This window comes from Crotalus tigris, unplaced genomic scaffold, assembly GCF_016545835.1.
Source record: "Crotalus tigris isolate CLP2741 ecotype Arizona unplaced genomic scaffold, ASM1654583v1 scf7180000018073.2002930, whole genome shotgun sequence".
In the NCBI taxonomy this organism is placed as follows: Eukaryota; Metazoa; Chordata; class Lepidosauria; order Squamata; family Viperidae; genus Crotalus; species Crotalus tigris.
Window position 1 is genome coordinate 1138466 of NW_024096808.1, and position 24802 is coordinate 1163267.

General features: G+C 36.8%; 1 long non-coding RNA gene across 2 annotated transcripts in view; it reads left to right on the forward strand.

The window, feature by feature from the left end:
* Window positions 1–1665: 1665 nt before the first annotated feature.
* The window catches only part of LOC120309826, a 47673-nt gene continuing 24536 nt past the window's right edge, over window positions 1666–24802 (forward strand). The window contains exons 1-2 of one of the 2 annotated variants that reach the window (XR_005557199.1): window positions 1666–1918; window positions 22045–22067. This is a non-coding gene — a long non-coding RNA (uncharacterized LOC120309826). Of the gene's footprint in view, window positions 1919–21798; window positions 21923–22044; window positions 22068–24802 lie in introns of those variants that run through there. The other variant, XR_005557198.1, reaches the window with a different exon arrangement.

Genomic DNA, 24802 nt, shown 5'->3' on the forward strand with positions numbered 1-24802 from the left:
ATAGTCAGTTTCCCCAAAGACACTGGCTTTACATCTACTCTAATCTACTCTAATCTACATCTAATCTAATCTACAAAACAAAGGAAGGAAATGCAGGAAGGGCATCTCTATCATCAAGTAAAAGGGTAAGGCCATGGGTTTGTGTGGAGATGGGCAAAATGTCAAGATTGTGGGGGGAGGGGTTTGACTGTTTTGATCCTTACTTTCGTAGACAGAGTAATTACTCATTAGAAGTTTTGTGGGTTGGGAAAAGTATATATCTGAAAAGTACATTTAGGGAAATATTTAACCTTCATCCTTGAACATATCAAAATAATGAAATGTCAATGAGATTTTATTTTCTCCCTCACCATATATACATTTACACATATATTTGTTTTCTGAGGTTTTCGCGGATGTTTGTATGTAGGTCTTTCGTTATTCAGGTTTTCTCCCGCGTAAAATTGGAAGTGTCTTGGTGACATTTCAACGAAGTCTCATTTGTCATCTTCAGGCTGGTGTTTTCAGCTTCATGCATGTCGAAACGTTGCCAAGACACTTCCAATTTTATATGGGAGAAAACCTGAATAACCAAAGACCTACTTACACATATATGCATATATACATATATATAAACACATAACGCACAAATACATACAGATAGTCCTCGACTTACAGTAGTTTGTTTAGTGATCATTCAGTTACAACAGCACTGAAAAAAGTGACTTATGACCATTTTTCATGCTTATGACCATAGCATGGGGTCACATGATCAAAATTTAGATTCTTGGCAACTGGTTCATATTTATGACACTTGTCCCAGAGTCATGTGATCATTTTTTGCAACCTTCTGACAAGCAAAGTCAATGGAGAAGCCAGATTCAGTTAACAACTTTATTGTCAATTTAACAACTGCAGTGATTCACTTAACAACAGTGGCAAGAAAAGTCATAAAATGGGACAAAATGCACAACTGTCTCACTTAGCAACAGAAATGTTGGGCTCAGTTGTGGTCATATGTCAATTGTGGTCATAAGTTGAGGTCAGTGACTACACACACACACACACACACACACACACACACACTTATATGTAGCTCACTTCTGTTCTGGGGGTTCCAAAATCTGCTTGGAATTAATCTTTTCCTCATAAACTTCAATGCTCACTATGGTATTCAGCTATTTTGCTCTCTTTTGCTTTCATCTTCTCTCAAGTTCTTTTTAAATCACAAACATCTCAAGAAAATATATATAGTGATTCTAAATGACAACAACTATATAAAAATCTACCAAGGTTCTTCTTTTCTCCAGAAGTGTTGGCTGGTATTTAAATGGGATTAATTTACCTGAGATCAGGATGCATACAAATACTGATCTTTGGGAAGGAAAAGAATGTTAAAATATTTGTCTTTTAAAAATATATTTGCCTCCAAGGAAAACATTACCCAGGTATGAAATGGATGATACAATAGTAATAAACATAATTTAATTACTAAAAAGGCATCTATTCCTTTTTAAAACAGCTCTTAATATAATAATTGCTTTCAAAGATCATATCTACGCATATTTATACTATCAGATTTAAGTAATGAATACTGGGTTGAGATGTGCCACGTCATATTGACACACAATGTACTTTGTACTTAATTTCAGAAAGAGAAACTGTATAGCTTCTAGAAGTAATCAGTCCTGCTGGTTTAGCATAAGGAACTAAAGAATTAAGAAAAGCAGACTTCCTTCCTGCTTTTTTTAGTGCGACTCTAGCAGTTTTATCAGTTACTTTATTAGCAGTTATTCATAAATTCCAGTTTTTAAGTTTTTTGTCAAGTTCAGTCGGAAGGAGAACATGAAGACCCATTATCTGATGAGCCTGTAAACTCGAATTTAGAAAGACATTTCAGTAAATGCAAGTGAGACAAACAAGGAACAATCATATTTTGGTAAGTTAAACCATTTTATTGGGAAAAAAGCCTTTTGTGTATATCAAATATATACTTCAGTAAATTACTGTTTCAAAGTTTGTTTCCTTCCATTGCTTCCACCAACCCAGAATTATAAATTGTAAATTTTGTACTCTGCATCCTTAAAGTATATCCCAAAAAGTTTACAGTGATACACAGCACATATAACACCATGGATAATACATGATGTCAAATATTTGACACATGTTATACCTCTACTACATGAGCTGACTTGCTTGCCTGTATGTTTCCACATGCAATTCAAGATCTGGTTGTCACCTTTAAAGCCCTTCATGGCTTGGGACTGGGTGGTTTCTACCCATAGAATTTGGTCTGACAAATCCCATCAGCCAAAGAATGTCAATTGGCAGGAAATTTGCCTTCTCTACCATAGCTATGCTTTCTGGAACATTCTCCCCTCTGAGTTGAGGATGCTGCTGACCATGTTGGCCTTTCATAAGGCCTTCAAAACCTGGCTTTGTGTCCCAACCTGGGGCCTCATGAGTGCAAAGGGCCCTGTTTCCTGAATAAGCTGACATCTGTGGTGACATTTTGTCTTGGTTACTTTATATATTTAATTTATATTATATTATAATTGTTTTTAATTCTTATATGATTGTTTGCATGTCACTTGCTTGAGATAGATGGCTATAGAAATTGAATAAAATAACATAAAATAAAATAATTATGTGTATATGATAGTGTATTTTAATAGTAACAAAGTCGAAACATATGTCTGGACAATATGAACACTCTAATAATAGCTTGTTTAATATCAGTTTGATTAAGAAGCTGCAGAAATCTCCAAACAAATTCTTGTATTATGTAGGGAGCAATTTCTGAAAGAAGATCAGACATTTTGAGTGGTCCCAAAGATAAAGACATATTGAATTTCAGAAGAATAAGTACCAGAGTTTGAGTGAAACCGAGTGATTTGTAATGAATTAAATATCCCCAAGGAGGGATGAATCTAGTAAATTACTGAAGACAAAAATAATGAATAAGAAGATATTATAAAGGTCATAAAGACAAATTTTTAAACTGTGAGTAACATCTGGAAGTATTTTAGGTGTGAGGTGAAGAAAGAGAGAGAGTATTTTACATGTAATTTAGACTGCATTCCTACAAAGACTTGATTTTTTTCAGTCATTTTATGTAGAGGGTTTCAGGGTAGAGATGAAGATGATGGGGAAGAATGTCATCAGAGTCTGAGTTTAATATGCTCAAATAACAACTTATGAACACATTTGGAAATAAACCTTTTAGTAGTTGATATGAGACAGTACCTTTTCTTTTAGATGTTCAGAACACGGTATTACCTTCCTGTTAAAATTTGAGGGGTCATCTGCATCTGATAATTTCTCACAGACTAAATGGCTGATCATCGAGCATCAAAATCTCACTAAAGTGTCTTCCAGAATGGGTAGCCATAATAAATGTAATAGAATAGAATAGAATAGAATAGAATAGAATAGAATAGAATAGAATAGAATAGAATAGAGCTGGAAGGGACTTTGGAGGTCTTCTAGTCCAGCCCCCTGCTCAAGCAGGAGAACCCATACCAGTGATGGCGAACCTTTTAGATACCGAGTGCCCAAAAACCACTTTGCCCCCTGCCCACCTACTCTGCTCTGCCCCCTGCCCTGCCTACTCCATCCCACCTCCTGCCCCACCCACTCTGCCCCCCTGCCCCCCACAGGGCCACCTACCACCTCAATGGCCCGCCACAGCAGATCGCCCAAGCGGTCCTGCAGCACCATGGCGGCCATACAGCACATGATATTGTGGGGCGTGGGGGCAGACTCTTGTACCTGCTGCCTGGCTGCCATGTCCTTGGCTACACTGCTCTGCACGGGCCACGACCAGGGGGCAACTCTCCAGGGGGGCTGCTAGTGAGGAGGGGGCCATGGGGGGAGGCAGAGCTGGGGCGATGGCACGCGTGCCCACAGAGAGGGCTTTGAGTGCCACCTCTGGCACGCATGCCATAGGTTTGCCACCACTGACCTATACCATTTCGGACAAGTAACTGTCTAGTCTCTTCTTAAAAATCTCCAGTGATGGAGCACCCTTGATTTCTGAAGGTAAGCTGTTCCATTGGTTAATTGTCCTTACTGTCACGAAATTTCTCCTTAGTTCCAGGTTGCTTCTCTCTTTGATCAGCTTCCAACCATTGTTTCTTGTTTCTTGTCCTGCCCTCTGGTGCTTTGGTAAATAATGTGACCCCCTCTTCTTGGTGGCAGCCCCTCAAATACTAGAATACTGCTATCATGTCTCCCCTATTTCTTCTTTTCTTTAGACTAGCCAAACCCATGTCCTGCAGCTGTTCTTCATACGTTTTAGTCTCCAAGCCTTTGATCATCTTAGTTGCTCTTCTCTGAACTTTTTCCAAAGTCTCAACATCTTTTTTGTAGTATGGTGATCAAAACTGGATGCATTATTTCAGGTGTGGTCTTACTACAGCTTTATAAAGCGGTAGTAACACTTCACATGATTTTGACTTTGTGCCTCTGTTTATACAACCAAGGATTGTATTAACTTTTTTGTTTGCTGCCGCACACTGCTGGCTCATGTTTAAATGATCACCCAAGGTCCCTCACACAGTTATTGTTTTTAAGTCAGTTTTACCTAATCTGTACTTGTACCTTGTACTTTTTCCTGCCTAGGTATAAAACCTTGCTTTTCTCCACATTAAATTTCATGTTATTGGATAGGGCCCATTTCAAGCCCGTCAAGATCTTTTTGGATCCTGAGCTTGTCTTCTGGGGTGTTGGCTGTTCCTGCCAACTTAGTGTCATCTGCAAATTTGATGAGATCCCCCTCAATTTCCTCGTGTAAGTCATTGGTGAAGATATGGGAGAGTACTGGGCCTAAGATAAAACCTTGTGGTACCCCACTGCTTACTTTTCTCCATTGAGGACTACTCGCTGAGTCTAGTTTGTCAGCCAGCTACAGATCCATCTGGTGGTGATGTTGTCTATCTCACCTATTTCTAGCTTACTAAGGAGCAGGTTGTGGTCTACCTTGTCAAATGCCTTACTGAAATCTAGGTATACTATGTCCACAGTATTTTGCTAGTCTTCTAATTTAGTCACTTTATCAAAGAATGAAATAAGATTGGTTTGGAATGATCTGTTTTTAACAAACCTGTGCTGGCTATTAGTTATAACTTTGTTTGCTTCTAGTTGTTCACAGATTTGTTATTTTATTGTCTTTTCCAGGATCTTCCCAGGTATTGATGTTAGACTGATTGGTCTGTAGTTTCCTGGGTCTGTTTTTTTTCCCCTTTCTTGAAGATGGGAATCACATCAGCCCTTTTCCAATCCTCAGATATTTCCCCGGTGCTCCAGGATTTTTTTAAAGATATGATGCAATGGTTCTGAGATAACATCTGCCAGCTCCTTCAGAACTCTGGGATGTAATCTGTCGGGTCCCAGTGATTTATATTCATCAAGGTTGGATAGGTTCTCTTACCATTTTCTTGTTTATTTTAATTTTGTTTTCTAATTTGTCTTTTACAGTAGTTTTTTTGGTATATTTTGGTATAATTTCTTTTTGTATGAAGACTGATGCAAAAAATAAGGAAAGCAGCTCTGCTTTCTCCCTACTGCCTGTTACTTCCTTACCATCTTCTCTCTTTAATGGGCCAACAGTTTCCTTGACTTTTTTCTTTTTATTAATATGTTGAAAAAAACTTTTTTTATTGTCCTCGATTTCTGTTGCAAGCCTTTGTTTATTCTGAGCCTTTGCTTTCCTGACTTCATCTTTGCATGTTCTGGCTGTCTGCTGATAATCAACCTTAGTTATGTGTCCCTCTTTCCATTTTTTTCTACTTGTCCTTTTTGCTTTTCAGTTTATCAGAGAGAGCTTTGTGCAGCCATGCTGGTTTTTTCTTGAATTTCCTGTTTTTCTTTTTCAGTTGTATTGTGCTGGACTGGGCTTTTATTATCATATTTTTCAGAGTTTCCCACGCTTCTTGAGTTGTTTTTCCCTTTAGGCTTTTTGTCCATGGAATCTTTCCTAGGTTCTCTCTGAGTTTGTTAAAATCAGCTCTTTTGAAGTTTAAGACACTGGTTGGGTTATTTTCTATTGCTTGTGTTTGCATTATATTGAATTTCAGTATGATAGGTCACTTTCACCCAAGGTTCCGGCAACTTCAACTCCCTCTATCACTTCTTTATTAGTAAGAATTAGGTCCAGTATAGCTTTACTTCTAGTTCCCTCCTCCTCCTTTTGGATGATAAAGTTGTCAGCTAGGTTGGTTAAGAATGTATTTGATGTCCTACTTGCTGCAGAGTTTGTCTCCCAGTTGATATCAGGATAGTTAAAGTCTCCCATTACTACCGTGATATGCTTCCTACCTACATTTGTTAACTGCTTGGCAAAGAGTCTATCTACTTCTTCTGATTGGTTGGGTGGCCTGTTGTATACCACTATGCAATGTCCCTTTTTTCCTTTTATATTGACCCATATAGATTCTGGAGGGCTTTTATCTTTGATCATGTGCATTTCTGTAGATATGTAGTATTCTCTTACATATTGTGCAAATCCCCCTTCTCTTTTGTAGTTCTGTTTCTTTTGAACAATTTGTATCCATCCATCAGTCCATTCCAGTCATGGGTTTCATCCCACCAGGTTTCTGTAATGCCAACTATGTCATACCCACCCTTGTGTAGTGGACTATTGTTCCTAGTTAACCCTGTTTGTTCCCCAAGATTTGAGCATTAGTATATAAACATTTAAGACTTTTTTGTCTGTCCGTGGGTATGTTTCCTGGATCTCCTGATCGTTGTTTGACTTTTTCTTTTTCTCTCATCACTCCCTACCTCTTTGTTTGATTTGTTTTCTTGGGATTTGTAACTGGTTTTGTATTCTAGAGACTCTAAAGATTGATCACCCTTCCCCCTCAATTTTAGTTTAAAGCCCTTCTAATGAATTGGGCCAGTCTTTTTCCGAGTACATTTTTCCCTGTTTTCATGAGATGCAGCCCATCCCTTGCCAAGAGTCCTTTGCGTAGGAAATGCAGTCCATGGTCCAGGAAACCAAAATTTTCTTGGCGACCCCAATCCTTTAGCCAGTGGTTTATTTCTATAATTCTTCTTTCCCTCAATGGGGGTTGGCCTTTTGTTGGGAGTACTGATGAGAACACTACTTGTGTTCCTAGCTCCTTAACTTTATTGCCTAGTTGCTTATAATCTCTCAATATTGTACTCAGGTTCTTTGTTGTGTCATTCATCCCAATGTGAAGGAGGAAGAAAGGGTAGTAATCTGTGTGCCTAATTATTTTGGCTAGGTTCTTGGCCATATCTTTGATTTTTGCTCCAATCGGTAGATAGCTGATTCTGTTCCTTTAAGGATAAGAATCTCCTGTTACCAACACTCGCCTTCCTTTTTTGAGGGGTGCAGCCTGGGGTGCTTTTCTATTTATCTCAGGTGTTTGTTGATGCAACTCTTTTAGGGGTATTTGGTGTTGTTTCTTTGCTAGGTGTCTACATGTTTTCTTTGAGGAGGAGGTTGTGGGTCTGTATTTCCATCTAGGAGTACGTTTGCTCAGTTTTAATGGGGCTGCTTCTGGTTGGATTCAATTGGGCAGTAGGGGTTTGTTAGATGTATGCTGCTTCTTCCTTTGATTGTTGTTCCTCTTCTATGTGTGACATGTCTCTATTTGTCTTCCTTCAAGGGTTTATCAGAAGAGTCAAATCCTCTGGGAGTTATTTGTTCATTATTTAGTTCGGTTTGGGTATAGCTTTGGAATTTGGCTAGAGTTGCCTCTAAGTCTCTTACTTTTTCCTCTAGTGCTTCACATAGTTTACATTTAATGCATGTATAATTTGGGCTTTGCTGTTAGCCTTGTTTCTTCCTTCTCTGTTCTAGGTAATTATGCCTACTTTTTCACCTGTCCTTTTTTTCTGCCTGTTTGTGCTCATTTTTCTACCTTGTTATTTATTTAACCTTCTTACTATTATGTTAGTTTTATTTATCCTTTTCTTCCCTCTATTTTTTTTTACAGTTTTTGAGCTCCAATTCCTCCCTACCATATTATTTAAGATTTGCCTTGTTAAGATTTGCTTCTGCAACTAATTTAATGTTTATGAAACAAAATACATTTTGTAATGCCAATAAACCAGGGAGATGGTTGGCCTATCAACTAAGAAAGAAACAGAGACAGAGAGTTATAGATAAAATAAATTATAATGGTAAATTAATGTACCAGAAGGAGCTGATCAAGAAATTTTTTCTAGATTACTATCAGAAATTATATAAGAGTACTAATGTACAAACTTTAGATATAAATAATTATTTAAGTGAGGCTAACTTTTCTAAACTAACAGAAGATCAGAAACAAGAAATTAATGGTTTAATTACCAATGAGGAAATTGTGACAGCTATTAAGCAATTAAAATTAGGTAAAGCACCGGATACGGATGGTTTGACATCTATTTATTATAAAACCTTAGTAGAAGAGATGACTCAACCTTTTTAATAATATATTACAGGGTTCAGAGATTCCTCCATCATGGCGCAGTGCTTTTATATCCTTGATTCCAAAAGAGGACCAAGATCTTACCTTACCAAAGAATTATAGGCCTATATCTCTCTTAAATGTAGATTACAAGATTTTTGCAAAAATTTTAGCTAACAGGTTTATGAGGGTTTTGCATCAGCTTATACATAAGGATCAATCAGGTTTTATAACCGGAAGGTATATGAAAAATAATGTCAGACAAATTACTAACTTATTGGAATACTTAGATAAGAACAACCAAATTTCTGCAGGGTTGATATTTTTAGATGCTGAAAAAGCTTTTGATCAAGTGAATTGGCAGTTTATGTTAAGATTAATTGAGGAGATGAATTTTGGTGAAAAAATATCACAAGCTCTAGGTGCTATATATCAAAAACAAACGGCACAACTAATTGATAACGGGGGTTTGTCAGAGGTTTTTACAATAGAAAAAGGTACAAGACAGGGATGTCCATTGTCACCGTAACTGTTTGTTCTAACATTGGAAATTTTGTTGATTAAAATTCGAGAGTCGCAGGAAATAAAAGGAATAGAAGTTAACCAAAAAGAATATAAGTTAAGAGCTTTTGCAGATGATTTGGTGGTTACTCTGTCTCAACCTACCTATTCTGTAGTAAAGTTATTACAAATGATTCATCAATACGGATGTGTTTCGGGTTTTAAAATCAATAATAATAAGACCAAAATATTACCTAAAAACATGACTAATCGGGATAAGCAGATTTTGGTTAATTTAACTGATTTTGAAGTTGTTGACAAGGTAAAATATCTGGGGGTTATTTTATCTGTTTCTAATGTAAAATTGTATAAGAATAATTATGAAAGGTTGTGGATCAGGGTACAGAAAGACTTGAAGAATTGGGATAAGTTACAGCTATCTCTTATGGGTAGAATTGCAGTGATTAAAATGAATGTCCTACCAAAATTTCTCTTTTTGTTTCAAATGCTACCTATTTTAAAGAATGAGGTTAACTTAAATGAATGGCAGAAAGGCATTAATAAATTCATTTGGGCAGGGAAAAAACCAAGGGTAAAGCTTAAAATCATGCAAGACTTCCGTGAGAGAGGGGGACTCAAGGTACCAAATTTGAAATTATATTATGATGCAGTGGCTCTAACATTGATTAAATTTCTACATTTAACAAATGTAGAAATACTCCATCTGGAGGGTTGGGATTTATTTTTTGGATGGCATGCCTACTTAATTTTTAATAAAAAAGTGGATCGAGTTTTTAAATCACATATTATAAGGATTTCTTTACTTCGGGTTTGGAGGAAATATTACAAGAGTGATTTTAAAATACCTCTATGGGCTATACCTTGGCATGCGATAGAGGGGATAAGGAGAGGAGTTAAAATGGATAGGGTTTCTTATACACAACTACTTAGATGGGATGGTCAAAATTGGCAGTTAAAATCGTTGGAAGATTTAGTACATGAAAATATTACCTATTCATGGTTTCAATATAGACAATTAGTGGATAGATGGAAGATGGATTGTAACATGGGCTGGCTTAGAGAAGATGAAAATCTTTTTAAACAAGTAAAGGATCAAAGACAAACTCACATTAAGAGGGTTTACGGGGTTCTAGTGGAATTGGATTCAGAATCTGAATTAATTAAAGACTGTATGATTAAATGGGCACAAAATTTTGGTGAACCAATTCCACTGGATACCTGGGAAATTATCTGGGTGAGGAATGTTAAATTTACACAAGCCCAGAACTTAAGGGAGAATTTTTATAAAATGTTTTATAGATGGCACCTTGATCCACAAAAAATGTCTCTTATGTACCCTGACTTACAGCCTAAATGTTGGAGATGTGGTTGTTTGGAATGCCACTTATTATCATATTTGGTGGTCGTGTAAAAATATAAAAGCTTTTTGGATTAAGATATGGTGGAATATTCAAAGAATTTTTAGAAAGAGGGTAAAATTTACCCCGCAATTATTTTTGTTAGGTATTGTTATTGATTGTGATGCTAAGGAGGTTATATTGATGTTAAATTTGATCACAGCCGCAAGGCTGTTAGTAGGGCAATATTGGAAGAAGGAATCTTTGCCTACTTTGCAAGAGTGGTTTTTTAAAGTTTCATATCTGGCGGAAATGGCAAAGATTTCAGCTTTTTTAAAGGAGCAATCGCAAGAGAAATTTTTTGCTGTATGGGAAAAATGGATAAATTTTATACAACATAAATTGGATATAAAAAATATCATTTAGCTTTTTTATAATTTGTATATAATTTTTGATATTTTATAGATTGTACTTCTTCCTTTTTTTCCTTTTTTTTCTATTTTTTTTCTTTTTTCTCCTTTCTTCTTTTTTTTTCTTTTCAAGTATCTTTCTTTTTTAATGCTTATGTCATATATATTTTATTATTAACTATTTTATAAGTTGTTAAAATTTGTTTAGGTTTTTTAAATTTTAATTAAGCCTATATTCAGTTCTGGAAACCTCGGGGGGGGGGTTGGAGGGGGTGGTTTGGGAGGGGTTGGGCGAGGTTTTTTTTTTTTTGTTATTTGTAAAAACTTTTAAAAACTTTCAATTAAAAAAAAAAGATTTGCTTCTTTATTAGTCCTATTCTTCCTTGATTTCTAATGTTCCACTCTTATCCTTATTATTTGCCTATTTATTTATCTTTTATTTTCTGTTCTGTATTTATTTTTATTCTTTACTGTGGTCTTCTCTTCCTTCCTATTGGGACTTCATATTTGATTGTTGCCTTCACTTCCGTTGCTTGCTGCTCCTGCCTCTTATTGTTTTCTCTGACAGCTTTGTTCTGTCTTTCAGTGCTCTGGTGTTTTTGGCCTTGTCCCTGCTCTGGTGAGGCCTCCATTCAGCTTTCCAGTTGGCTCAGCTCTGCTGTCTGGTCTGTTCCTCTCAGCCAGCCACTCAGCTTTAAAGATCAGAGCTCTCTAGCTTGATGCACCTCTGTTGATGCTGCATTTCTCTCCCCCCCCCCCCCCGATTTGCCACCACCAATTTCTCACAGCCAATAGATTACTCCAGGCCTTTGAATGAGATTTTTCTTGGCTTCAGGTTTATCTCATCCTATGTTTTCTATGACGCTTTGCCTAATTACCTACTTTTTGTCAATAAGCCTGAGAGAGCGATTTCTGTCATTATTCTTTGGCTACTTTGTCACATGAGCTTCTTCAGAACCTTCCTTGGCACATGATCACTTAGTTCTTAGATGAAAAACAGCTGTGCAGTCATCTGGAAGGCAATGTGGTACAGTGTCTTGATTACTTTCTCCAGTTCAGATCTCTTCTGAAGTGAAAGGAACTTGTAAATAAGTGATTAGCAATTAATCCAAAAAGATGTTGCAACATGCTCTACTTCTTCTGTGGTCAGATCCTTTCACAAAATAGTAATTATTTTGTAATCAGACTAACTGCCATTCTGCAATGCTCAGAATTACAAATATTCAGATTAAATTCAGGAAGCTATCCTGTTCAGGATTCAACCAATTCCAATTAACAACACTAAAAGACCTGTAAGAACACAAGCTAATCAAAGTGTACTAAATAACAAACTGAACATTATAATACTTTTCAAAGCTTTCTGTCCAAAATGTATAACCCAAATGTGTATTTCCTATGAATTTACATTTATAATTGAATTTCCAAGTGCCTAGAGGATCAGACTCCTAAATATTTATTTCATCTGCTTTAACACTGCAGTGGGGATATGATCTTGTGGCAATTTCATAAATATATTACTTAATGTAGCAATTATTTGCTTTTTGCACCAAGATGCATTATTTCCCAGACTTCATATGGGCTAACCAGATTAATGGAGCTATTGAGCATTTGTTCTTCCATTTTAAAAAAATAGTCATAGTCCAAAGTCCTTGGGCTAACAATGTAATAATTCAACCAATTTTCTTGTTCATAAACCTAAGCTGAAATTACTAGCCAAAACTTTTTATCTATCAAATTTAGTGTTGCATTTTCTATTTTGTCTTTAGTCTTCTCACTTCCTGTTTTTTCCCCATTTATGGTGACCACACTCTTCTTTCCATTTTATTACCCATGATTCTTTATAATGAAAAAAATCATATTATATATAAAAATGCATTAACAATTAATATTACTAGGCAGATCAGATAGGAAACACACGCAGATGAGCTAATTCTACTTCATTGCAAGGCTACATTAACAGAATCTTGCATGTCTCCTGCCATCTCCTTTACATCCCAAGAAACTAGAAAGGGTATCTTCCAAGCCTCTTCCCTGCCCACTATGCAGTTGCCTCTTAACTGACCATTGTGTAGGTAGTTATCTCTTAGCTGACCATTCCTTGTGTCTGAGCCCAGTTTCCCAAGTTCTTTCTGACATATCATTATAATCTCTGTCCATTCCAGTGAATTAGTTGTTTCATAAAGTAGAGGCAAGTGGTCTCTATACCTAATTTCTTATGTACCATTAATGTGGCATAACATTGTTAATTGTGAAGAGCCGAAGTGGCGCAGCAGTTAGAGTGCAGTACTGCAGGCCACTTTAGCTGACTGTGTTCAGCAGGTCAGCGGTTCAAATCTCACCAGCTCAAGGTTGACTCAGCCTTCCATCCTTCCGGGATAGGTAAAATGAGGACCCAGATTGTTGGGGGCAATATAAATATATATATATATACATTGCTTACTGGTGTACACTGCTTAGAGAGTGCTTGCATTTAAAGCGGTATATAAGTCTCATAAATAAATAAATAAATTGGGGGGGGCTTATCAGTAGATCTGGGATAGGCAGATATTGCTTGATGGTGTTAAAGGCATTGTTGCAGGTTGTAAGGTGTTCCTGATAAAGCTTCCTTTTGCAATTGACTGAGAGTGAATTTGTCAGTAATGGACAGTGATGGTGTCCAAGTGGTGCTCCAGTTGTTTTGGGATTGCACTGAAGGCACCTATTTGTATTGATATTACCTTTGCTTTCTTTTGCCACAGTCATCCTATTTCTATCTGCAGGTTATCTTTTCCTATTCCTTCTCTTCTGTTCTGCTGTCTCCAAGTACTATTACATCCACTATCCAGACTTTTTTGACTTTCTTATAGTTTCTATTCTTATTCTTATTCTTATGAAATCCAACTCATCGTTATACTGCAGTAATATACAAAAAGAAAATATCCATTACCCATCTCCCACACATATTCACAAAACTGTCTTAATAAATTAAATTTTCACTTAAGAAAACAAAAAAAAATCTATTTGCATATTGTGAATCTGGTGTCACCTTAAAGCTGTTAGGCTGCAGAGATTAGCAATTAAAAGGCATGAAATATGTTTTCCAGCTGATAATACATTAAAAGAGGTGTAATAACAATTCCATTCCAGACATATGTCCAAATTCTATTAAAGTAAAATTGGGAATTTCAACTGAAGCCACCTTCTTGTGACTGATGGGTACCCAAAACTATGTATGCTATTAAAACATTATTGTCAAAAGAGTTTCCAAGGGCACATCTTTATTGCTAACAAGGCACTGAAGGCACCTATTTGTATTGATATTACCTTTGCTTTCTTTTGCCACAGTCATCCTATTTCTATCTGCAGGTTATCTTTTCCTATTCCTTCTCTTCTGTTCTGCTGTCTCCAAGTACTATTACATCCACTATCCAGACTTTTTTGACTTTCTTATAGTTTCTATTCCATAAATAAATAAATAAATAAATAAATATGATATAATTCAGGGGCTTCAACCCAGTACCTTGCTGAATCTGTCTGTCTCACCTAACTCAAATTTTTCCTGTTCTCATTCAGTTGTTCTGGTTCTCTTCTTGGGATTGTCCCAGTACTTAGTGTATCCTCAAGTGCCTCTCTGACTAGATAGCTTTAAACTGCAGGGCTCTAGCTGTTCCTTTCTGCATCCCTATCTTCTTCCTCCACTAGCTGGATTCAACGTGCCCAAGTTTTCCTTCTACTGCTGCAAATTCTCTTCCTATCCTTGCCATTCTTGAATATGACCATGACCCTGTAAACAGAGACTTAAGAAGCAGAGTTGTGTGTGTAATAGCAAACAGAGGCTGGATTCTCCAAAGTTATAGAGAACCAAGTCCTGTTTATTCTTCTCAGATCCTTGAATTGAGCACTCAGGGAAGAAGTCTGAAAACAAAAGCAGATTCTTTGCAGCCTTTCAAACTAAGAATTCAAGGTAATGTTCAAAATAAAATGCCTAGCCAAGAGGTAAGAGGTTTGGACAACAGATTTGAGGCTTTTTTTTTTTTTCAACTTCTCACACAGGTATCTAGTATCAGCGGTGGGAGTGTAAGCAGCACCCTTCTTGTGCAATATCTTTCTTCACCCTTTATTTTCCTGGGCATTAATTTGATTCCATGCCAACAACATTAAAAGGTGAGAGAGTTTTTTGCACCTGATAGGAATAGTCCAGTAGCACTTACAGTTCTGACCTTACAGTGGTTCTCTTTTCTGCCAGCTGCTGGAATTTGTCATCTCATTCTTCCTTCTCCTCCTCTCTGCATTGTCAGAGTAACCCTTTACACTCAACAGGTACTGAATCTGCCTTAATTTTCTGCTAATCTGTCTTATTCACAAGGAAGCTGGGGTTCTCCCTATACTACACATCCAATAAAATTGTGACCGTGAACTACATTTTGCTGAAATTCCTTCTCTAATAGTTACCTATTCTTTTTCTCCACCACCCTCCATTCCCATTCTGCCTTTTTCTATTTTCCAACGTAATTATACAAAGCCTAGATTTAAAAACTAAGTCTATAATAAAAAAAACCTTCCTTTTTACGAAGCTGTAATTCCCTAATTTAGGGTACTGTCAGGGCAACTGGATAGAGCTGAGTGTTTACTGGCCAGATGCCCTTCCTGATGCCACATGAAGTTTGCAGCAGATTTTTCTCTGTGCCCTAGGAGAGAAATATCTGCCACTACCTAGGATTTGAACTCTCAACCTTCTGAGTGGGAAGCAAGCATCTTCATCACTAGGCGTCCATGGCACTCTTTATAAAGTCTAGAACCATGGTGGTGAACCTATGGCATATGTGCCACAGGTGGCATGCAGAACCCTCTCTGTGGGCAAGCATGCCATCGCCCCAGTCCTAGGCCTTCAGCTGGGTTTTATAAAACCTTTTCACTTTAGGCCTCTGCCGCCATGTCCCCCCCCCAAAAAAAAGTTCAATTAATCAATTTCAACTTGGAATTGATTGATAGAACTTTTTAGTCCCACCCTGTCTGCGGTTACTACCACAGCCACATCCACTCAATGGGCCATTCCCACCCAATTGAACACACCCACCCAGCACCCAATGATACATAAGTGGGTTTTGGGTTGCAGTTTGGGCACTCAGTCTCTAAAAGGTTCACCATCACTGGTCTAGAATAACCTTCTAAAAATACTCAAACTACCCTATTTAAGAATAGAGAGATCAGATGGAGGTTTTCATGGATTAAGAATTAATATTTCACGAATAATTCTTACTTTAAATTGAACTTCTAGAAGAAAAACCTCTGCCAGAGGATGGTAGAATTCTGGGTTTTCTCATCCCATAGTGCTTTCCTTCATTCTCTTGAAAAATACTCAAGTTCATATTAACCATTTTGACTCCCTCCATAACAAAAATTAAAATTTGGAATTTAGTTCTCTTTTAATTTTGAGGACTGAATCCAATTTGAAACATTTTTTCTTATTTGTATCAGGGAAATATAAAAGAATGAGAGAAAATGAGAAAAGTTTGTGAAAATGGAAAAAAAAGAAAAATATTTCCTACAGTCAAACAGCCATGAAATAAAGTCTTAAAGAGTATCTACTTCTATGATTCCTTTCTCATCTATTATCATTTTACTTGATTCCAAATCCTAAATTATCCTAAATTATTAACATTATACAGCTTTTTACTAGATACCAGCCTTTAATATCACAGTACCTTTGAGTGAATATATTTTATCTATAGTTAAGAAATACATCTTCTGAAACCCAGATAAATTAATATTTTGATCTTCTCCTGTCTCATTTATTTATAGATACAATCAGCAAAATCAAAATAATATCACAGAAAGAGAAAATAGTTTTCTATGGGTGGAGACAAAATAAACCTAAAGCTAACAGCTATTTTTCTTTGTTTACATAGAGTACATGATAGCAATGTAAACAATATGTTTACCTAGGCAACATGATAGCAGTGTTCCAATATTAGACGTTCTTCCACAAAGAAGAGAGCATTGACCTATTTTTCAAAGCACCTGAAGGCAGGACACGAAGCCATGGATAGAAACTAATTAAGGAGAGGAGCAACCTAGAACTAAGGAAAAATTTCCTCACAGTGAGAATAAAAAACCGGTAGAATGGCTTGCCTTCAGAAATTGTGAGTGCTCCAACAATGGAGGCTTTTAAGATGGCTGGCTCAGGAATTCTGGGAGTTGAAGTCCACGAGTCATAAAAGAGCCAAGGTTGCCTACCCCTGGTATAGGGTTTCCTGCTTGAACAGCGGTTTGGACTAGAGGACCTCCAAGGTCCCTTCCAACTCTGTTATTATGTTAACATGATGACAGGAGCTATCTACATATATTAAAAGAAAATTCCTTTACTCCAGTTATTCCCAACATTTATGGAACATTTTCTAAGATTAGCTTTTAAAGACACTGAGCTTGTCGGCTGGATAGCTGACAGCCTGGGTTCAAGACCAAGTGCTGCATGACAGGGTGAGCTCTTGTTACTTGCCCCAGTTTTTGCCCACCTAGCAGGTCAAAGGCATACAAAAGCAACTAGATAAATAAGTATCACTTCAGTGGGAAGATAAGTGTTCTGTGCATCTCAGCATATAGTCATGCTGGCTACATGAGCATGGAAATGTCTATGGACAACGCTGGCTCCCTTGGCTAAGAAATGGAGATGAGCACCACCCCCTAGAGGTGGACATGACTGGAAGGAAGGGAACTTTACCTTTCTTTAAGATTCATCCTATTTGTAGGATTCAGAAATTCACATTGTAGGGATATATTTTTATACTTGAACAAAGAGTGTTGGATGCAGATATTTAGAACTCTTTTTTTGTGATCTAATGCTGTCCTACCCCATTTCTCACATCACTGAAAATATGTTCCTATTCCTATTATATTAATTTGCTGCAGTGAACATATGGAGGAAGATAGAATCAAAACACGAAAAGGCAAAATAATCAGCAAAATAATAATGAGTCAAAACTATAGGCAGATGATAATGAGTCATGTAAAACAATGAAAACATGAAATTAAATATATCTTATACAGGAAATAATTGGTTGCTGCTTATTAATTAGATAAATTATTTTTCTCTTGAATAAAAGTTATTTTATATGCTGATTACTCAAATCAAATCTTAATGTTTTTTTTTATTTATATTCTCCAAAATTATTAACTTCAATTGGCTTAATGCAATTGAGTTCTGCTGGATTTTGACTTAGATATAAAATCATGAATGCTAATCTAGTCTACTTGTTTCTCTTCCTTTGTTTTAATTTATTTAAATCTTTTTCTGGTTTTTGGAAATGGTACTCAAAAACATCAGACAGAAAAAAATCTGAATGAAAATGCATTATTATATTCCTTCTACAAAAAAACAAATGTTCCAATAACATATTCACTTCTCTTCCATCTGTGCCAGTTTCTTGGGAACTATCCAAAAGAACTCATTAAGAAGGATTAGGTTTCATAGCAATGTTTATTTTTCCATTGGTTGCATCTATTCTGCATTAATATAAACCTTGGAACAATAAATATAATGTGTGCATCCACTAGTAATAATTAAAAAACTGACTTGTGAGCTTTTTCTAGTTGCTAATGGAAGAAGGAATCACTACAAAAAAAAATATTATTTTTTTCCTGGAAAGGGTAATATAAGTTCAAATAAACCCATATATTTCATACTAACTTTCTATGGCAACTAGTCTTGATATGAGCATTCATACTGATAAAATGGGATGAAGCTTTCTTTTGTCTTTAATGTCATAGTTTTAAAGTGCAAATGAAAGACTGGGCACCTGTATCTGATTTAGTTTTGCAAAGAAAATAAAAATGCCCTCAAATACCTTTTAATCCAGTGGTTCTCAACCTTGGGTCGGGACCCCATTTGGGGTCGAACGACCATTTCACGGGGGTCGCCAAACAATGCAGTCTGCCATTTTTTCCCCCTTTTCCTTAGCTGTGCTACTCCCTTTTATTCTATTGGCTTTTGAAAGCCAATAGAATAGACTCTCTTGAATAGAGTCTAATTCTATTGGCTTTCAAAAGCCAATAGGAATTGTCCAGGCTGTCTCTGCCCTGCTGAGCCCGCCAAAAGTCCCATTCTGCAAATGGTGCTGCACCAGTTGAGTAGTCCTCGACTTAAGACCGGTTGAGTAGTCCTCGACTTACGACCGGTTGGGGGTCGTGGCATTAAAAAGGTTGAGAACCACTGTTTTAATCTCATTTATCAAAGCAAGGTTTTCAGATATTTGTAAAAATATTATAAATTTAAATTGTTCCATGGAGTTCTAAAATATCCTGGAAGATAGACTATTTTAGATGTAGTGCTATAAAATAATAGAGAGCTAAGGATATTATTCCTAAAGGAATGTCATCACCTTTGATTATGGTCAGATTGATTAGCATCCTACTTTATATTAAAAAATTGTAACTAAAAGTTATACTTTTAAGTGGCATAACCCACACAGTTTTCTGATCCTTAGAAGTTTTACCATAAAGACTGATGATTTAACCAGTTTTACAAAATAATATGAAAGTAAAAATGTTCTTCTTTTCCTTTTCCCCCCCCCTCATTTTAGTCTCCTCTAGATGAGATGGGCATCACATACCGGTAAACCTAATAAATGAAAACAAACTTAATTGATTTATACAGCTGCCAATCTCAAACATGTGACACTAGGCAATTTACAATAAAGATGAATTAAGGACATAATAGATCAGTGGTTCTCAACCTTTTTAATGCCGCGACCCCCAACTGATCGTAAGTCGAGGACTACTCAACTGGTCATAAGTTGAGGACTACTCAACTGGTGCAGCACCGTTTGCAGAATGGGACTTTTGGCGGGCTCAGCAGGGCAGAGACAGCCTGGACAATTCCTATTGGCTTTTGAAAGCCAATAGAATTAGACTCTATTCAAGAGAGTCTATTCTATTGCTTTCAAAAGCCAATAGAATAAAAGGGAGTAGCACAGCTAAGGAAAAGGGGGAAAAAAATGGCGGACTGCGTTGTTTGGCGACCCCCGTGAAATGGTCGTTCGACCCCAAATGGGGTCCCGACCCACAGGTTGAGAACCACTGTAATAGATAAACATAGCAGCCGAGTACAGTGAAGCAAGCAGTAGCATCGTCAGGAAATGAGATCTCCTGGCACAGTCAGCACCCCAACCTTAAGCACAAAACCAAGTTTTCAGGTCCTTGCAAAAGGCCAACAACTTGTTTGATCCAAGAGGGTATAGTTTTCCAAAGAGTGGGCAGAATAGCAGAAAATGTTCTCTTTCTGGGCCTCACCAGCTGACCCTTGGAGCATGTCCTTCCCGTCAGATTGGATAGGACAAATTAAAAACAAGAGATGGTCTCTTAAATAAGAATCTTCATGTGTCGTTTATTAATATACAACACTTATTTGTTCTCTTTCAAATGGTAGATAATATTGTTTTTTACAGAAGCATTCATGGTTGTTGTTGTTTTATTTTGTATTAGGTAACATGGCGGTTAGCTTCCCCAGGTGTCATAAGAGATTGTTATGGGCTATTCAACTATAGCAAAAGTGGTTAGCAATGCAATCTTTTAACTATTAAACTCCCACTGAGTTTAATAATGGTTACTCTCAGGTAATTGGTGCAGGATTTCAGGCAAAATGAGGCAAATACAACCAAAAATCTAATCCATTTTTATGCTACATTTTGCCTTAGAAATCAGCATATAAATAATGCATTTAGGCTGTAGGTTAATATCTGTATTTATCAGGTAGCAAAAAAAGAATGTTGAATTCCTTAGGTGCTACTTCTAAGGATACATAAATAAGAAATAGCCACCCATTGACCATGATAGCGCTAGCAATAAGACATAGACTTACAGTGCTTTACAGCCCTCTCTAAGAGGTTTACAGACAGCATATTGCCCCCAACAATCTGACTCCTCATTTTACTGACCTCAGAAGGATGGAAGGCTGAGCCAAACTTGAGCCAGTGAGACTCAAACTGCTGGCAATCAGCAGAATTAGTCTGAAGAATTAACCTGCAATGCTGCATTCTAACTATTAGGCCACCATGGCTCTTTCCATGATTTTCTTCCAAATTCCATATTGTTCAACTTTCGTATTTAATACCTGTCACTACTTTCTTTCCTTTCCTTTTACAAGTGGTTAAATCAAAGGAAATCAGATGACCTATGATACAAACTGTAATCCAGAGCAACTTTTTCTTAAGAAAGAGGCTGACACAATAGACAGCTTTGCATATGATTGACAGATCAATCCTCTTTGCTACATAATGCAATATTGAAAGAAAAAAAATATGCAGGCATAATTCATTGGTAAAATTCCAGTGGTTACACAATAATTCTTTGTTGTTGTAAGCTCAAAGTTCAGTCCTTTGAATTGCACTTCATTTCATCTGATGAGAAGTTCACATTTACAGTACTTATGTCAGATAGCAGTTAAACAGTGCCATCTTTTGCCAGTAATAAGAGTATTATCTTACATACAATTTTTCAAAAAGATTAATTGAAATGACTACAGGCTTGGGGGAGTGGGCAAATATTCTTCCCCACAACCTTTCTAAAACTTCAATAACATGAGCATGATTTCATAAATATTTACATGAAATTAATTAAATATATATTCCTTTGATCAGTTGTTTCCCATAGTGGAACACAATGTTTACTTAAGAAACAGTTAGTTTTAAGTTCATTTAAGTTCATCTTCTTTAAAAAAAATAAGGAAATGTGGTTAACATTAAGAAAGATTAAGGCTTCAGGTTGATACACTCTTAAACATTAGGGTTATTCAACCAGGTATTCAGCCACAATCTTTATAACGAAAACTAAAGTTTGAACAGACTGCAAGGCATCCAACATTTTCATTATTTTTATCCTCATCTTTTCCCAAGGTAATTTTCTCCAATCAAGTGATGTACAAATGTTTATCTCCTATCTTTATCATCTAGTGTGAAAACATCCTGGTTATGAAGGATATTTGTAAGGCATTCAAATTGTGAAGTTTCCATATTAAAACATTTTCATGACCTCTAAAATGAACTCCAATGTATTATAACTGTGTTCTACCTATAACAGAAATGCAAACATACAGCAAATTTAATCCTTTAATATCCTATGTAACTGACACAAAAATGTTTATGGGATGGAATACATCAATCCTTTTTTTAACAGCTGTACTTCTTTTCCTGCATAACTGACTCAACCTGTTTGTCCAGGATGTAATATCCTCTAAAAAAAATGTTAAGTAAACTTCTCTACTCAACTTCATGTATACCAAGTAAGTGTTTGCATTTTGTTTAGGTAACAATACATGGAGCTGCCATTCACAAAACTTGAAGTAGCTTTCATCTTGCTGGCTTTTGTGATTTTTACCTTGTTTATCCTGGCTTCTCTTTACAGTGAACCTGACACAAAGGATGCAGGTAAGTAATGCAGATTCTTTTACATTTGGTAGTACATAGTACTATGCATTTTTCATTAAACTACCATATAATATGTTCTGCACTACTGTGAATGTTGTTTAGCCCTCTTACTGCCATATGTACTGATGCAGCTTCAAAGTATCTATGATATGAGTAGTTTTTAGCTTTTCACTAGACTGCAGAGAGATTAATTTGTTATTACATACTGGTTTTCAGTTAAATCCACAATACCAAAACGTTGTATTAAACGGAGGTGCAATGAAAGAGCACGATGATGTGAATGGAAATTAAAAATATAGAAATTAGTTTTCTAAAACAATTTACTTGCCTGTGGTTCCTGTTTCTTTTGCAGCGAATTATCCTCAAACCTTTACTATAATTCTTTATAATCATCCCACTCATATCTGTCTATGGTCAATTCAGGTTGGCAATCTGGCTCAGTCATTAAGGAGAACAAGATAACCCTTTCAGATATCAGATGCTGTAGGAGACATACTTAATAGTTAACTAATAATAATAGTTATAGCCATAATCCATTTGATCTGAGTTAAACTCTTCTGTGATTCTAGGTATAGTGGTTGATGCTGTTCTATTGATAATATTAAAACAACACTTCAGAGCTGTTTCAGATAACCCTGATTGTATGGATACATGTTCCCCAGGAAAGAAGGTGGCAGATATAAGATCTCATTTGCAGTGGATCAGTAAGGTTTTGTATCTCCCAATAGTTTAAAAACACATTAAAAAAAATAACAAGATTAAGAGGTCTTTTTCAAACTTGCTGCTTGTTTAACCTTGATATTCCCTCCTTTTAAATTAGGGATTTAAATAAGTTACTTTGATCAAGATCCTTGCAGCTCTATTAATCATACTGCGAGTTCTGCAAATCTTCATGTTTACCTTTATACACACAGAAGTGGAGTTCCTATAAGTAGTTAGTTGTGTGGGGGGAGGGGAAGAAAGACACAGTAATTTATGATTCATTGTTAGGGTAACTCATCCATACTATATCTTATTATGTGTAACAGCCCATTTATCATGTGCTTGTTTGTTTATTGAACATAGCAATTCTGCCTTGTTAACCAGGGTTCAGCAATGTTGTGTGGATGCTGCTTGCAAATAACCATGTAGTCCACTAAGTAATTGATTTCATTTCAGTCATTAGTTTGCATAAAATGCAAATTAGTGGACTTTGGAGCTGAATTAAAACAACAGTTCAGTTTCCATAAATCCATAATTTACATGGTTCTTCAATGAATATCTCCATGAATGTTCAATAAAGTTTAATTATATATTGAATTGGTCATTCCATTCCATTACCACTCGCTCTGTAATGTACAAATTTTTCTCTTGTTTTGATCTTCTTATAAATGAAGAGATAAAACAAAAGCAAAGCATATTTTTATACTATTAGCCAGCAGTAGCCTGGGCCTAACAAAAAAAAAATCCAGACAATAATTGTAGAGATACTTAAAGATAATAGATTCTTTGCTGCAGTCTTACGGTCATGAGGCATTTTGCAGGCCAGAACTGATAGCTTTATAATACCTAGATGTTGTCATAACATGATAGGAGCCTTTGAAAAACTACAATTAGATGTTTACACTTTATTAGCAAATACTTTTTCCAGTCCTGATAGGTCTAGCCTTCCTTCACCAGATAACTTTAAAGGTAGTAGATATCTAGTTAGAATTATTATGTAAAGAACTATGCAAATCCTCACCTATAGATTTATGTAATCTCTCCAGATCCATCTAATTCCCATAATCTGTAACTGGTATAGCAGCCTGTAGCTATATTGGCTAAGGCTTATGGAAGCTGTAGTCCAAAATATATGGGTAAATCTACTGTGGAAAAAATTATTTGAAAAAAAAGATTAACTATGGATGATCAATGGAAAGCAGTTGAACATTGTTCGCTCTATACAGGTAGCCTGCACCTTACAACCACAACTGACCCCAAAATTTCTGTTGACAAGTAAAACAGTCGTTAAGTGAGTTTTGCCCCATTTTCGACTTTCTTGCCACAGTTGTTAAATGAATGACTGCAGTTGTTAAATTAGTAACACAGTTGTTAAGTGAATCTAGCTTCCCCATTGACTTTTCTTATCAAAAGGTGACAAAAGATGAAGGATCTAGGACAACTCAGCATGACCATCTCAGCATGGCCATCTGACTGCTGCCAGGTCACCACTGCCAAGTCACCTCTGCCAACTCACAGCCTCCAGTTCATTGCAGGACAACTCCACACAGCCAACTCACTACAGGGACAACTCACCACAGGTGGCTGGAGGAGAGCCAGGCAGGCAGATGGGTAGAGCCCATAGCACATTGGGATGGGGCAGCGGCCAGGGGGCTTTCCATTTTCCCACCCACCCCCCACTGCTGCCATCTCTGAGTTCAGCACTAATGCTGATCCATGCCAGACTTGGAGCCACCATCAATTTCACTGATCTGGATGCTGATCCGCGCCAACCTTGGACCACTGCCAATGCTCCAATCCGGATACTGCTCCATCCTGGGCTTGGAACCATCGCCAATGTCCCTGGATTCTGAGCCTGTCATGGGAGTGGTAGGGTGGGTTGTGAAAATGGAAAACCTCTAGCTGCCACTGCCTCCTCGCCACCCACCCCAATTGCTGCTGTCACCACTGTCCCCAGCCTCTTCCACTCCAAAGACCGGTGCGGCAGTGGTGGGGGATGTAAAAATGGAAAGCTTCTGGCCACCCCTGCCTCC